The following is a 14,483-nucleotide window of genomic DNA, read 5'->3' on the forward strand; positions in this document are numbered from 1 at the left end:
ATTCTTATTGATTGTCTGCCCTTTTTTTTACAGTTACAATTTTCTACAATACTTTAAATAAATAAAAACTTTACAGTTGCGTATTGTAACTTCATGCAATACTCTGTTACTTTACCGTAATAGGAGTTCTAATAAATATTAAATTTCGATGGAATAAACAAAGTTATGTAATTTCGCCAAAACGTTATACCTTTAAATTCCTTTTGAAGTACAATTTTTGCACACATTAACTTATAAATATGGCATATGAATGGTTCATATTCTTCCTTCAGTATCACATGATACAATATCTCTACATATAATAAAAGAAGAAGTCTGTGTGTCTTTAGTTCGTGCTGCGTGTAACCTAATAGACCCAGAACTACGAAATTTGGTATATAGGTGCATCTAGACAAGAGCCAGGGCACCTCGAAGAGATTTTTTCAGAATTCGAATTAGATTTTTTTTAATTTTATATTTTCGATTTTATCGTATCATTTTGAATAGATTAACTCTTTTAGAAACGTGGTTTTGGCAATCGTTTTTCCTTCAGACTGCTGGCTGTTGAAAATATCAGATAAAATGCTGCTTTTTTTTTCTTTTGTTTTTTCAACACCCAACATGCACATCGCAATCTTCTTATTCTGACGTGCATGTGTCTCGCTAGGCACAACAGAAAGAATTTTCTTTTTTCTCCCTCTCTTTATTAGCTAATGGTAAGAAGGTTTACATATTTTATTTATTGTTTTTTATTGCAATTTTTTTATATTACGTTTTAATTACATATAATTTCAATTATGTTATATATTCAATTACGTTTTGCATTATTTCTTTTGGAAACAAAGTTCATAACTTCATTTATACCATTTGAATTCTGAAGATTTTACATCGGGAAGTTGGTTGTTAATTCATTTATTAGGATAGTTAAATTTGTATTAAAGGATATTGCTTATTTCATTGTAATTTTGTTACATGTAACACATTTTTTAAAGAAAAAATGTGGGTGTTTGTTTAAAGAAGTTGTTCTGCAGAGTAAAATTCCGCGCAGTTTTTAAATTTAACGTTTGATGTTCCCTTTAAGCATTTTTTCGTTACATTTAAAAGCCAGACGAAGGCTAGTCGCGTAGCTGCTAGTTAGTACCTAAAACTGTGCATATAATTTGGTGACATTCTGTGGCTAACTTTTCGCAATTGAACTGGAAGTAAATGATGGTTCTAATCTGGTAGCGTGTTAGTTTCTTAGTTTCAAATGCCAAAAGTCCTTCTACAAAATATTATTAAACACTCCAACGCGAACTGTTTGCGTAGACGATATTTGCGGTGGCGAGAAACATTCTTTAAAAGCCTGATATAAAAATTTTAATGAATTCAACAAATGTAATTTCGCGCGTCTATTTAGTAATGAATAATAATTTGGGTACTCTTCTATCATCAGGGCCGGATTCAGAAGCATATATATGTATGCACGAGTGTATGTATGTGCGCATATATGTGTGTACACACACAGCTAAATAAGTACATGCACACATGAACACATATATCTATACATGCATTTATGGATACCCGGTCCTGATAACAAAAGAGTAACATACTTTAAATGAATCTGCGTTTTTTTGCTTTTAAATCTCTTAGATTGTTAATTGATAACAGAATAAATTTGAAAGAAAAATTAAATACCTTACATTTCGCCACGCAGCGCTTAAAAATTAAAATATTTTAATCTGGGCAGTGGCAACCCATTTGCTTTAAAATGCTATGTTTTTTTTTCTTTAATTTGAGAGACAAATTATCTTTTGGTTTGGCCGAGTGGCAATACACTCTTTTTATATCGCCAAGTTTTCTGATTAAATTTGAATGATAAATATCTCATGATTTTAAACGGCTTTTAAATCTCTGAATATGATTACGCTTATGAACGGCTTATGAACGGCTTTTAAATCTCTGAATTTTATACCACAAATTCCTTAAATTCCCACAAATATGAAATAAATCAAAACCGAAATTTAAAATTCGGGTTTTGAATTGCACACCTTTGGGTAGAGGAGTATAGCGTGTTTAAAATTTGGTTCCAAAAGTTGTTCTGCAATACGATTAAACTGGAAATATTGCGTTTCGCTGATTGGCAACACACTTCTTTTATTTCACTGAGTTTTCTGATTAAATCTGAAAGATAATGAAAAGTTCCTTAAATTCGCACAAAATATAAAATAAATAAAACTCAGCGAGGAACATTCAAGCATACATATACACGTAGATTCTTCATTATTTAATGATGTCACACAAATCAGAAGCAAATTCTTCAGACTATGGCTCTCAGAGTTTTCACTAATGATGTTTTGCTCCTCAGGTTATGCACAATGATTTAAAAATTACTTCCATCAATAATAACATTTTGAGCTTACTTTTAAGATTTTATGATAACTGTGAGCGTCATCACGTTGAAGTCGTAAATTAAGTTAATGACAGATCGTCAAAAAATAAAATATGGGAGTTCATATTATTTGAGACTTTAGTGGGGCCCCGGCTGAATTTCTCAACAAACCGTAAATGTATATAAACAATTGTTGGGTGAACGTTTCCTAGTATTGTACTAGTTGTGTTTGCTGGTCATTGTGACCAGTTGTGGGATACTAGTACTAGTGATAATTGATACTGGTAGTGCAGCAAACTACTATAGTGATTGACAGGGACAGTGAATGAGGAGTGCTAAGCACATATGTTTCACTGTCACAGAAACATGTTCCTTTTGATTGAAAATAATAATAATAATAATAATAATAATAATAATGTATGGTAAGTACTGTTTTTAGCTTAACTGCTTTCACACCTGCAAAATAGAAAAATATTATATACAGGCTATCTGTTAGTTATCCTCAAGATTTTTTTTTAAATTAGGCATATTTAGAATATCGTACTTCTCCTAAGAGAAATTATATATAAAAATTGAAGAAGGTTTTATGTAGTATATAAATAGGCATGTGCATGTTTATAGTACAGAGAGTACTACAGTACAATGCAGAAATATTCCATACTGCTTTGTACAGAAAGATATGTTCCAACCAAGTATTGGTCTTTCAAAAAAAATATCTCTAGACCATTTTGTTATTTTTCTTTTTTTTACCTTCTTCCGTTGCCTCTTGGCTAATGAGAAGGGCAGATAAAAGATCATTCTGTTGAGCCGGTAAAACTGTGTGGCGAGCTGAAAAAGCCATGACACAACGAAAAAGACAAGCAGAGCGAACGCGGGAAATCAATCGAGCGTGAGAACAGCGCGGGAAAGTTGTAGACATTCCACGCACACGCAAATTTAGCTTCTCTCATTGGCCGTGGCTTACACCTCGTTTTCGCAGGTGTGAACGGGTCTCCCGTATTTTATGCCCTTATGACTATGCCTCTATGTGCTTTACGCCCACGTCTGAACGCACCTTAAATGTATATAAACAACGGAGATTCGAAGGATCGAACCGATTATCAGCGAGAGAAAAAAAACGTGGAACGACTTTGCGTGTCAATCTTGCCCAGTGGATCGGGCTCCGCAGTCGAACTGGCCAATCTTCTCTGTATTGTTCCAATTTTAGTATATGGACTGCCGAAGCGAGTACGAACTGCACATGCATCTCACACATATATATGGGAACATTTAATGATGGAATAACTAAACTGGTGGTTACTTTGTGTAAAACAACACAGCAAAACGTTATAATTTGTAGTTTTATCATAATGTAGTTATTCATACGCGAACAGTTTTTGACACTTCTTACGCGGAGATTATATTTTCAATAGAAGTTAATATTTTACATTTTCTCCTCAGCTTTATAAAATTAGAAACGCAGATTACCAATTTTTTTCATACGTTTCTTTCGGTAGAAAATTCATGCGCATTTTGTTTTGTCAAGGCCAAATTATACTCAAGGACTGTGCTAGTGTGAAAATATTCTTTTGTGTTTTCGCTGGCCTCCGTGAAATTTCTACTGACAGCGAGATGGCGCTACTCTTCTGCTACAGTTTGCGACGTTTACAATGAGCAGAAGTATACCACAAACAAGTATGCTCTTGTTATATGCAAAATTTAATAACGATTAATCTCTAGTAGTCAGAAATTATACATTTCTTCTAAATGAAAATATTTTTATTTAGAAAGAAAGCATGAAATTTCAAGTTATTCCACTTGATTTTAATTCCTGCTTGCATCTAGATATATGCTATTTTGAATTGTACTTATTAGAGCTACTTATTCTAATTTAAAGGTAAATTTAGAGCATTTGTTTTATTTTTGAGTTATTTATACAGAACGAAGTTAGCAAGCTTCAGAACATAAACTATTTCACCGCGAAAGTTTCATCATATTCCTATCAATTGTCCTGGGCAACAAAATAATTTACTACCCTATATTAAATATATAATTAATAAATTATGATTTAAAATTGTATATCTTTTTCTAATACATAAGAGAAAAATATTACTAAAAGCGATTTGATTTTAAGTGCTGAAGAATTTTTCCCTTCCTAATTATTATTAAATAATTTTTGGGGGATTGGATTAAATGATAAATGTTTAAATAATGCAGATTTAGAGCTCTGAAGAGTAATGCAACATTACAGATATTCAAAATAGTACCAAGTATTCCAATATCACAAAGTAACCCTGAATACCAAGTATTCCAATATCAGCGGCAGCATATAATAATGACATTAACCACAATGAATCATATAGTGCGTCTGACCCAAATTAGTTGCTATATTTGAATACTTTTGCACTGATTATTAATCTCCTCATATCAGTACCATATTGGTTTAAAGAATCTAGAGTTGCCACATCTTTAAGACACGCCCCATTTTGTAAAGACTCCTCTTCAGTATTCGCAAAAAACTGTCTTCAAGCTGAGGAATTGTGAATTCATTGATGTGTCCCGTCTATACGAGCCAGTTCCACTTAGAAAGTCCTCCATGAAGGCATTTCTCAGGCAGACATCCGTCGAAGATTTGCTTTAATCACATAAACGTGATCGTTCCGATTTGCTGGCCGAAGTGTACTTACTTACAAAATGAGGCGTGGCTTAAAACCGTGCGAACCCTCTAAATTTGCCTCAGTAAAATTGTCCCCAAATAAATGCTACATTTGTGGAAAGTAAAAACTAAAAGGATGGAAATTTAGTATACAGAGTTACATTCGTTGTAGTACATTGTATAATTTTACTGATGACGATTTATCTACTAAATTGCATCGAAAGTTATTTATAACTCCACCTACTTGAAATGTAACAACTATTTTATTTTAGGACAAAATTTTCGACTTAAATGTAGCAACTAGTTTGGGACAGAAGGAATATAAATTTTACTTCTACTAGTGCTGAATACCAAGTACTTCAATATCACCAGCATATAATAATGACATACATGGCATTAACCGCAGTAAATAAAATATAATATTTGAATACTAAGTACTTCAATATCATTGACAGCATATAATAAAATATAAAGCCTTATTTGAGAAAATAAAAATATATTCTCTCTATTAATTTACATACATTACCTCATGAATTTCCATTACATCAAGTACAATCGCAAAACACTCAACAAGGTAACCCCAAATTCATGTTCAACACACTCATACATGACACTGATTAAAATGAGCTACGCACTAGAGAATTTTGAAGATAGGACAGAGAGTATTCAAATGACCTGACTCAAAGTTAAAAGATAGTAGAGCTAAAAAGTAATAAATTCCATAAAAAAGGTAATGCAATTAACATTTCTTATAAATTATATGCATCCTTAAATTTTAATTGCATTGAATTCACTTCTCAGAGTGGATTGCAAAGCAATTGGAAAAAATAAATAAATAAATAAATAAATATGCCTCAAACAGTATATATATATATATATAGTAGGTTAAAATATCATTTATGTACAAAACAGAGATTATGTCCAGTATGATAGAACATTTTTATGACATGAAGATGAAGAAATATGTAATGTAAGAATATAATAAATAGTGCAATATAATCAATAATCAGTGCTCATATACTATAGGCATGCACATTTTCTGAGATTTCAACACACTGAATGTACACTTAACACGCAGTATCTGAATGTAAACTAAATACACATCACAGAAGTTTACAGTGCGGATCAGAATAAAAATTTACACAAATATTTCTATTCTTTGAGAAAAAAAATTACATTTAATTTACACGAGCTAGGTTTACAGAGATTTAGAAGGTGTTACTGACAGATTCATTTATTCCATGAGGATTGTGAGGGTACACAAGAAATAGGGAGCAGTAACTTGCATGAAATGAACTAAATTAAAAAATAATTCTAAATATGAATTGGCTATCAAACAAATTTGGAGTTGACAAAGAGATTTTTTACAGCACATTCAAATAACGGTAAGACGAGAAGTATTGAGCCGAACACACATACATACACATATTAAGAAGCTTGTTTATATACAAAAGAACATTTCAACAATTTTAAAGGTTTAAAACCTTGCGTGATGATGGGTTTTGTTAAAGAAATTCTGTATTATATATTTATATTAAATCTGTATTACATGTAACATCAGTTATATGTTGCGACAAATTATTTAAATGAAACCATAAAAAATTTGTTAAAAGGAAGAAAACTTTACAGTATGGCATGCTACAATATACCATCCGGTATTGCTATTAGTAAAGAGCGATAATTTTTAAATGAAATACACATCTTGTTATTAAGGAGCTATTTTACAAATGTTGAATGTATAGCTTAAGCATTGCGGTTTGCGATCGCCACCCAGTGATGAAATTCACGAAAAGCATTGCCAACAAGGAGGTTAGAACTCATGGAGATGCCCTCCACGCAGTCAAAGGGAAGCCAAAAAAGAAGCGAAGCATGCCCTTAGTAGTCGTGGCTTAGAAAGATTGACGTGCTCTAACCACACCCAATTTTGTTCCTGGTAGTCGTAAAGGATCGCAGATTCTTCACGCCCCTTTTCCTTTACTTTTCTCGCCATTTAATTTTATTTCTACATTATGTAATTGCAATAATTTCTACATTATATAATTGCATCCTGTAATTAATGAATGTATTGTGTTAAAAGTATTGTGAACACAAAACAGTAACTATGTACTCAAACTATAATTTAATTATACTTTATTTATTCTAAATATATATATAATTCTCAAATTTTTCACGTGATAAATATTACTTATGTTTCGAAAACACTTAATTTGAATAAACAATGATAGAAATATGTAAATTTTACGTTGTTATTTTAAAACTCACACAACAAATGTGACTAAACATCAAATCCAGTTATTATATATTTATAGCACAAAATAAAATGTACTTAAACATATAAAAGGTAACGCAACTGTAATGTAATTATGATCAGACATTAAAGTAAACTGTTTTCTTTTCCATAGAGAGCTTGCCACTCCCCTTGTTTACTTATCGTTTTGCCATCACATATAAGTTAATTACGAATATCACTCTTATTGTTATTATGAAAAGGTAAATCTGAGAACTATATATGTTTCTTCGTGTACTGTACACAAAGAAAATAATCAAACTCTTGCTTGAAGGTCATTTAAACAAACGTTTTAAAACATTCTTTTACATGGACATGAAGTCGGAAATCGAAATCGAGTGAATGGTTAGGCGGCATTTAGTAGCCTCTGCTACTTTAACCGTCTCTGTTGGAGATATGCCCTAAGGCGTTGGGAAGAATTAAAAATTAAGGTGATTTACACCGCACCGACAAAGGTGAAGCAGGGACATGTGCTAATGCACGTGAGTTGGTCAAGTAGACTTTGGAGAAGGAGCATCTGGCCGCCGTACAAGCTGTGATGTATCTTCACTAGTTGAAGAAAGATGATACTTCGAGGCCAGTCACGTGGGTGGTCACCCACCCAAGTACTGACCCCGAGCTCTGCTGCTGTAAACAGTGGAACCTGTGTGTTGAAAAAGTGAATTGGTATGAATTGAGGTATCTATGAGTATATAGTCCTGGGGACTTTTACTCAGAAATTATTAACCCTGCGGGGTACGTCTTAGTGAGAAGTAAATCCACTTTATTTAAAGTGGAAAGTTTCTGGTGAAAACATCGTCGCATGGGTGTCGCCATCTATTGGAACATCAGGAAGTAACAAGAAATAAAATTTTGAACTTAGTTTTCCTCTTCTGCGAAATCAAGAGCAATCTTCACTGCTAAGCAAGCGATAGAAAGTTTTTCTGTACTGGATTTAGCGGATTTAATATTAACTGCAACATCGTTGAAAAAGTGAAAGAAATCGTAAACATAGTGAAATTCCCTCAAATGCTTCTAAGCTGGTGATTACTCTTCACTTTCAGCAAATCTCATCAGTGTCATGGCTGCTTTGAACCCGGCAGTAAACTTCTCAGCCGTGGTTTTTGCAACGCGGATCTTCTCAACGTGCTCAACCATACTGTTCAGAAATTTTTTGATTTTAGGATCTTGGATCCAGTTTATGATATCCTTGTACTCTGTGGGTGGGTTTTCCAATTTTTTCTTTACTCTATCACTGTAGAGAGGTTTCATCTGGGTTTTACTGCTGTCTTCCTCTGTTTCGATGAATTTCGGAAAATCTGCCGGCGTAGGGATGTTAGCTGCTGGCTTCGCCTGCTGCTTCTTTGCTTCATATCGCTTCTTGTACACGGGGCAACCCCTGTATGAACTTACATGCGGTAGTGAGCAGAAGATGCACTTAGGTTTTTCTTCTGGCTTTAGAGGGCATTCTTTACTTCTATGGTGCTGTCCACACTTGCAGCATCGCTCAGGATTTGAGCAAAGATGTTGCGAATGTCCATATTCTTGACATCTATAGCATTGAATTACGCGTTTTTTCGGGGCAAACTTCTCGATCTTGACATTAACACTTAACATATTGTTGAGTTCATGAATTGCACGTCCTTCCTTCGTTTTCTTCAGTTCCAACAGGAAAATCGGAAGTTTCTCGATAGCGTCTCCTCTTCGTCTGGAAAACTGCTTGACTTTACTTATCGGGAATTTCCTTCTCTCCAGATCTGCCTGGATTATTTCTTCCTTCATCGTTGATGGGAGGCCCTTAAGAACAAACAACCTTAATAGGTTTTTCGCTGAGTAACTGGAAAGTATGAAATGGTATATTTCTTTTCTGCAAAACCAGAGTTGCTTTTCTGTAATCGACTACTGACTTTAAATTAACATATACTCGTAGTAGTTTCATTTTCATATCGGCTTTGAATTGTTCACTGCAGGTATTGATAAGGATTTCATGAATTTTAGGCCAATCCACTTCGCTTTGTTGGAAAACTATTGGGGGTGGAGTTTCCTCTTTTTCGGCTCCTCCTTCTTCTTCCATACCTTCTACTTCACTTAGCTGCTCAAATCGATTTTCCATCGTAACTTCCATTGGAGCTTCGTTTTCTGAAACTTTCGCGGTTTTCTTAGGAGAAATCCATTCTTGTTCCCTGCTGTCTGTTCCTCTTTCAGTTATCTGCCCTGGATAAAATTTTTTCGTGAATGTCTCTACATCCATCTCACCCTTAGTTCTTTTATGAAAGTAATTGTAAATTACGTCAAATCCAAATTTAGCAATCTGGTCCCGGATTTCTTCTTCAGAACATAACTTGAATTTTGGGATGTCCTCATCATTTCCCATTGATAAATCTTCTGGTGTCTGTTCATCAGTAGCTTCTCCATTCGGTGTTTGAATGTCTCTTTTTTCCTTACCAGGTTTAACATCTTTCTTCGTACTTGGTTGTTCGCTTTCCGTATCTGACATAGTTTTCGCCTTTTTTGCTTTACTTTTCTTTTCTTTGGCCATAAGTATGAAATCCTCTTTCTTCAATGGATAGGTCTTGTTGGATTTGGACGAACGCTCGCTTCGGTAGTCCTCTTCATCAGAACTATCGAGTGGTGTCCTATAAAAGGACATTTTCTACCCGAAGGTAATTAATCAGTCAAATAAACTTTTTCAAAAATCGAATTCTGATTATTCTTGATCAAATTCTTCAGAAAAAATCGTAACAATGAACTGAAAAGAACAAGCTCAAAACATAAATATCTCATCGAATTCTGATATTAACTGAATTGGAAACAACTTTCGTTCAAAGCAAGCTTCAAATATGAAGTCGGAAATGTAGACATTATTTCGCTGTAACAATTCAGTGCCTTTCAAATCTACGCATACAAAATCAGAAAACACACTGAGAACTTGAAACTAACTCACTTCGCTCGGTAAGGTAATCGTTTTCTTGCCCTCACGTGGTTCACTTTCTTCGTACTGTAATAGTAGAGAAACCATCTCCATGTATTCTAACATCCTTGACTGCCAATGCACCTTCGTCCTGCTAGACATTCTTTGACTATAAATTGAACTTCGTACAATAAAAGATTAAAAACTCACTAGACCTTAATCTAGCCTTAGTAAAAAAAACCACTCAGAACGAGTTCCTTCCTTCCCGTCGCCGCAATGGCGAGAGGTGCGATCATCAATGACTCGATAAGAGCCGAAGCTCTAAATCCAATCCGCTTCACGCTCAGGGAAAAACCCCTTCTTACATCATCGAGACTGGTATTTTTGCGAAGTTCGGGGAGTGAACTCGCTAATCATACTACAGAAATGATCCTATGAAGTATGATCTTGCTCTAAAAAGCCGTCTTAAAATTCATGTTCACATTTATTTCATCACAAAAGTGGTGACTAAATATCATTATTAACAATTTTTCATGTGTAGGAATTCATATTATTAAAGGACACTATATGAAAGACTTTTATACAACAGTATATGAGTAAGTTAAACATAGACGGAAAATTGTAAATATTAAAACTTATTGATGTTAGTGTAAAATATGATTTCGGTGGAGATTTTTATAATTGAGGAGAATTTATGATTCTATCTAAAGCCTGCCGTTAAGTCGATAGTTGCATTCAAGCGAACCAAATGAAGTTTTACTTATAGGAGAATTATTGTAACCAGCTGTAAATATTCAAAATTTTATTATTATTTAAGATTTACAGAATCTAACAAGAACACATATTCCTACTATTCGAAATATCGGCTACCGATGATTAATGAAAACATTAAGAAGGTTAGAAAAGATAGAGATAACTCACACCAACAAACCAGCCATTTCAAATTTTACTACTTTCAAATAATTCCAAATTCCATGTAAATGGAGGTGCATCATTTTTACATGCCCATATCGGCCTCCATTTCTGACGCCACTGAAGGCTTGGAAAACTGCATTATCAAAGAAATAGGGCTTTAACTACGCTGAAATATATTAGCTTTGCGTTTTCTTGGGGAACTACCTCACAAGTTAAAGACTCGTTTCAGTGATGTACGAGTGGAAGCCGTCATCGTTGGGGCGATCCCATGAATGACCGCATCAGCCGCCGCCTATGCTCAAGGAAATATGCCGCAGTCACGTGGAGATTAATTTTCATCAGATTTTCAAGGGACATTTACAAAGAACATATCACCGTGGTCCGACAGAGAACAGATGTCAACACACGATGAAGTAATATGCAGCGGATAATATGTAAATATGTGCATTTGTAAATAGACATTGTATCCACAGATTAGTAAATAATGTGAAATATCAAAATCGCACTGCGTGCGTTATTGGTGAGAATGGCCACGCCCACACCAATATAATGTAAAGTGGCACTAAACATGTTCCCAATAAATATTGATTCTGTTTGATGTGTCATATCGTTTTAGAAGAAACAACTGCACGTCACTGATAGCATTTTCTGCCGACTTTAACGTCGTCCAAATGGAATTAGCTTTTGTAACCACGCCCGCATTATTTTCGGATATCAGCTCTCGGTTAGAGTAGATTGAAGGGTGCCCCTTGTATTATCAAAGTTTTCAAATTTTTATGATATACATTACTAAATGTTTTTTTAAGTATATATTGTGATCATGAGAGTTATTATCTTGCTTTGTTGTGCTGTTAAAATATATTTTATAATGTCTGTGTCTCTTTTCTTTATAACAAACTGAGATTGATTTGATCAATAGCTTTATCAAAAATTTCATTATTTTCATTGGAAAAATTCAATATTCTCTACGACTGAAAATGTAAATTGTTGCAATACACTTAATTCAATTTCTAACTTTTGAATGTTAACATCAATGAAATCTAAAATGCAAATGAAACTGGAAAGAGAAACACACTTGTGTAGTATTGAAATTAGTCAAAAAGCAACTTTGAGTTTCATTCAAAATCTATGCCAAAGTAAGATAGCTATTTTTTTTTGGCCTAACAATTTTATTCTTGCTTTGAATATCTGCAATGTTGCAAATACTGCACAGAGATCTAAATCTGCATTATTTAAACTTTTATTGTGTAGGATGTTCTAAAACAGTTATTTGATAATAATTTTAAAAAACTTCTTCAGTACGTAAAATTTAATCTCTTTAAGTAATATTTTTATTCCTATGTCGTGGAAACCAGATATACAAATTTTAGATCATTTTGTATTAATATGCTGATTATATATAGATGAATTTAGTAGCCCTATTGATTACAATAGGGAATTATTTTTCGGCCCAGGACAACCGAGAGAAATATTTTGAAAATTTTACACTGAAATAGTACATGTTCTGAACTGAAATAGCATATCTACTGACTTCTTACTATATAAATCATTGAAAAATAAGATATATGCTCTAAATTACCTTTAAATTAGAATAAATAGCTGTTATGCAAACAATTCAGAATAGTGCAGTGGATGCAAGCAGGAATTAAAATCGAGATAAAAAAACTTGTATTTATATATGGGGACCAAAAAAAAAAAGTTTCTATAGCTTAAAATTTCATGCTTTCCTTCTAATTAAAAATATTTTTATTAAAATGAAATCAACAGTTTCTGACTACTACGGATTAATCATTTTTAAACTCTGCATATAACAAGACATAATTCGTTTTTGATACATTTGTACGCTCATTGTAAACATCGCAAAGTGTAGCAGAAGAGTAACGCCAACTTGCAGTCAGGTAGAATATCACAGAGACCACCGAAAGACTTTTTCCATCCTTTGCCTAAAAGGCATTTGTCATTCTACAGAATGCCGAGTCGTTCTATACATTGCCTAAGTAAAGTATGCAATAATTATCATGTTTCATAGTTTGCCTAAAAACGCCAGGTATATTGTAAAATACCTAGGTATTCTATACAATGCCGGAGTTTCATACGCTGCCGGTAATATACAGAATTTTTAGAACTCCTTTTTAATAAATTTCGTCTTCAATGATTCACATTTTTGATAAAAATGGTTTTGGAATAGAGTGTCTTAATGCCAAGTAAATGGTATTTGTTAAGAAAAAAGCATTGATTTTTCAGCAGCATCGCATTATATAATATTACCGTATACTTAACGTCTACCGTTAAAAGTTCCGTCCATTAAATTTTAACAGGATTATATGCAACAAAATTTCTTTTGTTGAATTTTTTGGCACTTTTCAGTTTTGCCGGAGCAGGCCATAAAGTCGCCAGTAATGGTACAACTGATACGAACCGGAATATCCTCGCTGGTAACCTTTTGCGCCTCATCTTCGAAACAAGTTGCAGCCATTTCTTATCAGATTGATTGTTTCTTTCAATACTGGCATAACAATTACATAGAATTTTTACCAGGCCCTAAGGCCATTCGCGGTAATTAAGTCAATTAGAATGCAATAACACCGCTCATCCGAAGGCGAAAATATAGAAAAGGCACAGTCAAGGGTTAAATTCATCAATTCTAATGAGAATGCACTAGCGAAGTACAACATTGCGGTTTTACATAATTTCTCAGTTAGCTATTCATACGAATTGAAATAATTCTTGCATTTAAACTTGTATTCCAAATTAAGATTTAACTTGAAATTAATGTAGATAATTACTGAGAGAATTAGATTTTTGTAGCGTAGTTTACGTGAGATCACTTGTGGTCATGCGATATGAACCTTCGAATCTGGATGTTGAACCAAGAAAGCATACTAAATTCTTAAATTAATGCCTTTTTACAAATTTATTGTCTTTATTTATTGGCTTTAGACAAAATTTTAAACGATATTAAAATGTTTATGCCTTCCAAATAAACAATTCTTAGGACTAACATTTGCTAAGCAAATTTTAAATAAGCATACAATTTTACATTGCAAACAGGTATTTCTCTACGAAATATTTTTTTTTGTTTCATAAATTGATAAAAATTAATCTGTCCTTAAACAAAATGTTCAATAAAACATGGAGCATAAAAATAAGCAGTGAAACTCCTTCCACGGTTCGGGAATAAGTCGGCGAGCATATCCTTTTTTTCCCTAGTACCCACTGAAAGCCATTCCACGATCCAATTATTTCCGTTAAACCATTCCGGAACCTTTCCTTTCCATTCCTCTCACCTGCGTATATTGAACTCTCCCAGCTAACAATAGCAGGCGTTCCGAGATTGACGGTCTAGTTAACTTGGAGAGTGGATCTATCAAAACATTGTTGAGTACAAACCAACACACACACAGAT

General features: G+C 33.5%; 1 non-coding gene and 1 pseudogene across 1 annotated transcript; both read right to left on the reverse strand.

The window, feature by feature from the left end:
* Positions 1-3,463: 3,463 nt before the first annotated feature.
* LOC146995078 (U6 spliceosomal RNA) lies at positions 3,464-3,581 on the reverse strand (annotated as a pseudogene).
* Positions 3,582-10,401: 6,820 nt separating this feature from the next.
* On the reverse strand, positions 10,402-10,611 carry LOC146995079 (small nucleolar RNA U3). The gene has a single exon (XR_015043734.1). It is a non-coding gene; the product is annotated as a small nucleolar RNA U3 (small nucleolar RNA).
* Between the last annotated feature and the right edge of the window lie 3,872 nt (positions 10,612-14,483).

The sequence above is a fragment of the Stegodyphus dumicola genome, chromosome 10 (assembly GCF_044657685.1).
Source record: "Stegodyphus dumicola isolate Sdum_Otavi_A_Nest chromosome 10, ASM4465768v1".
Taxonomy (NCBI): Eukaryota; Metazoa; Arthropoda; class Arachnida; order Araneae; family Eresidae; genus Stegodyphus; species Stegodyphus dumicola.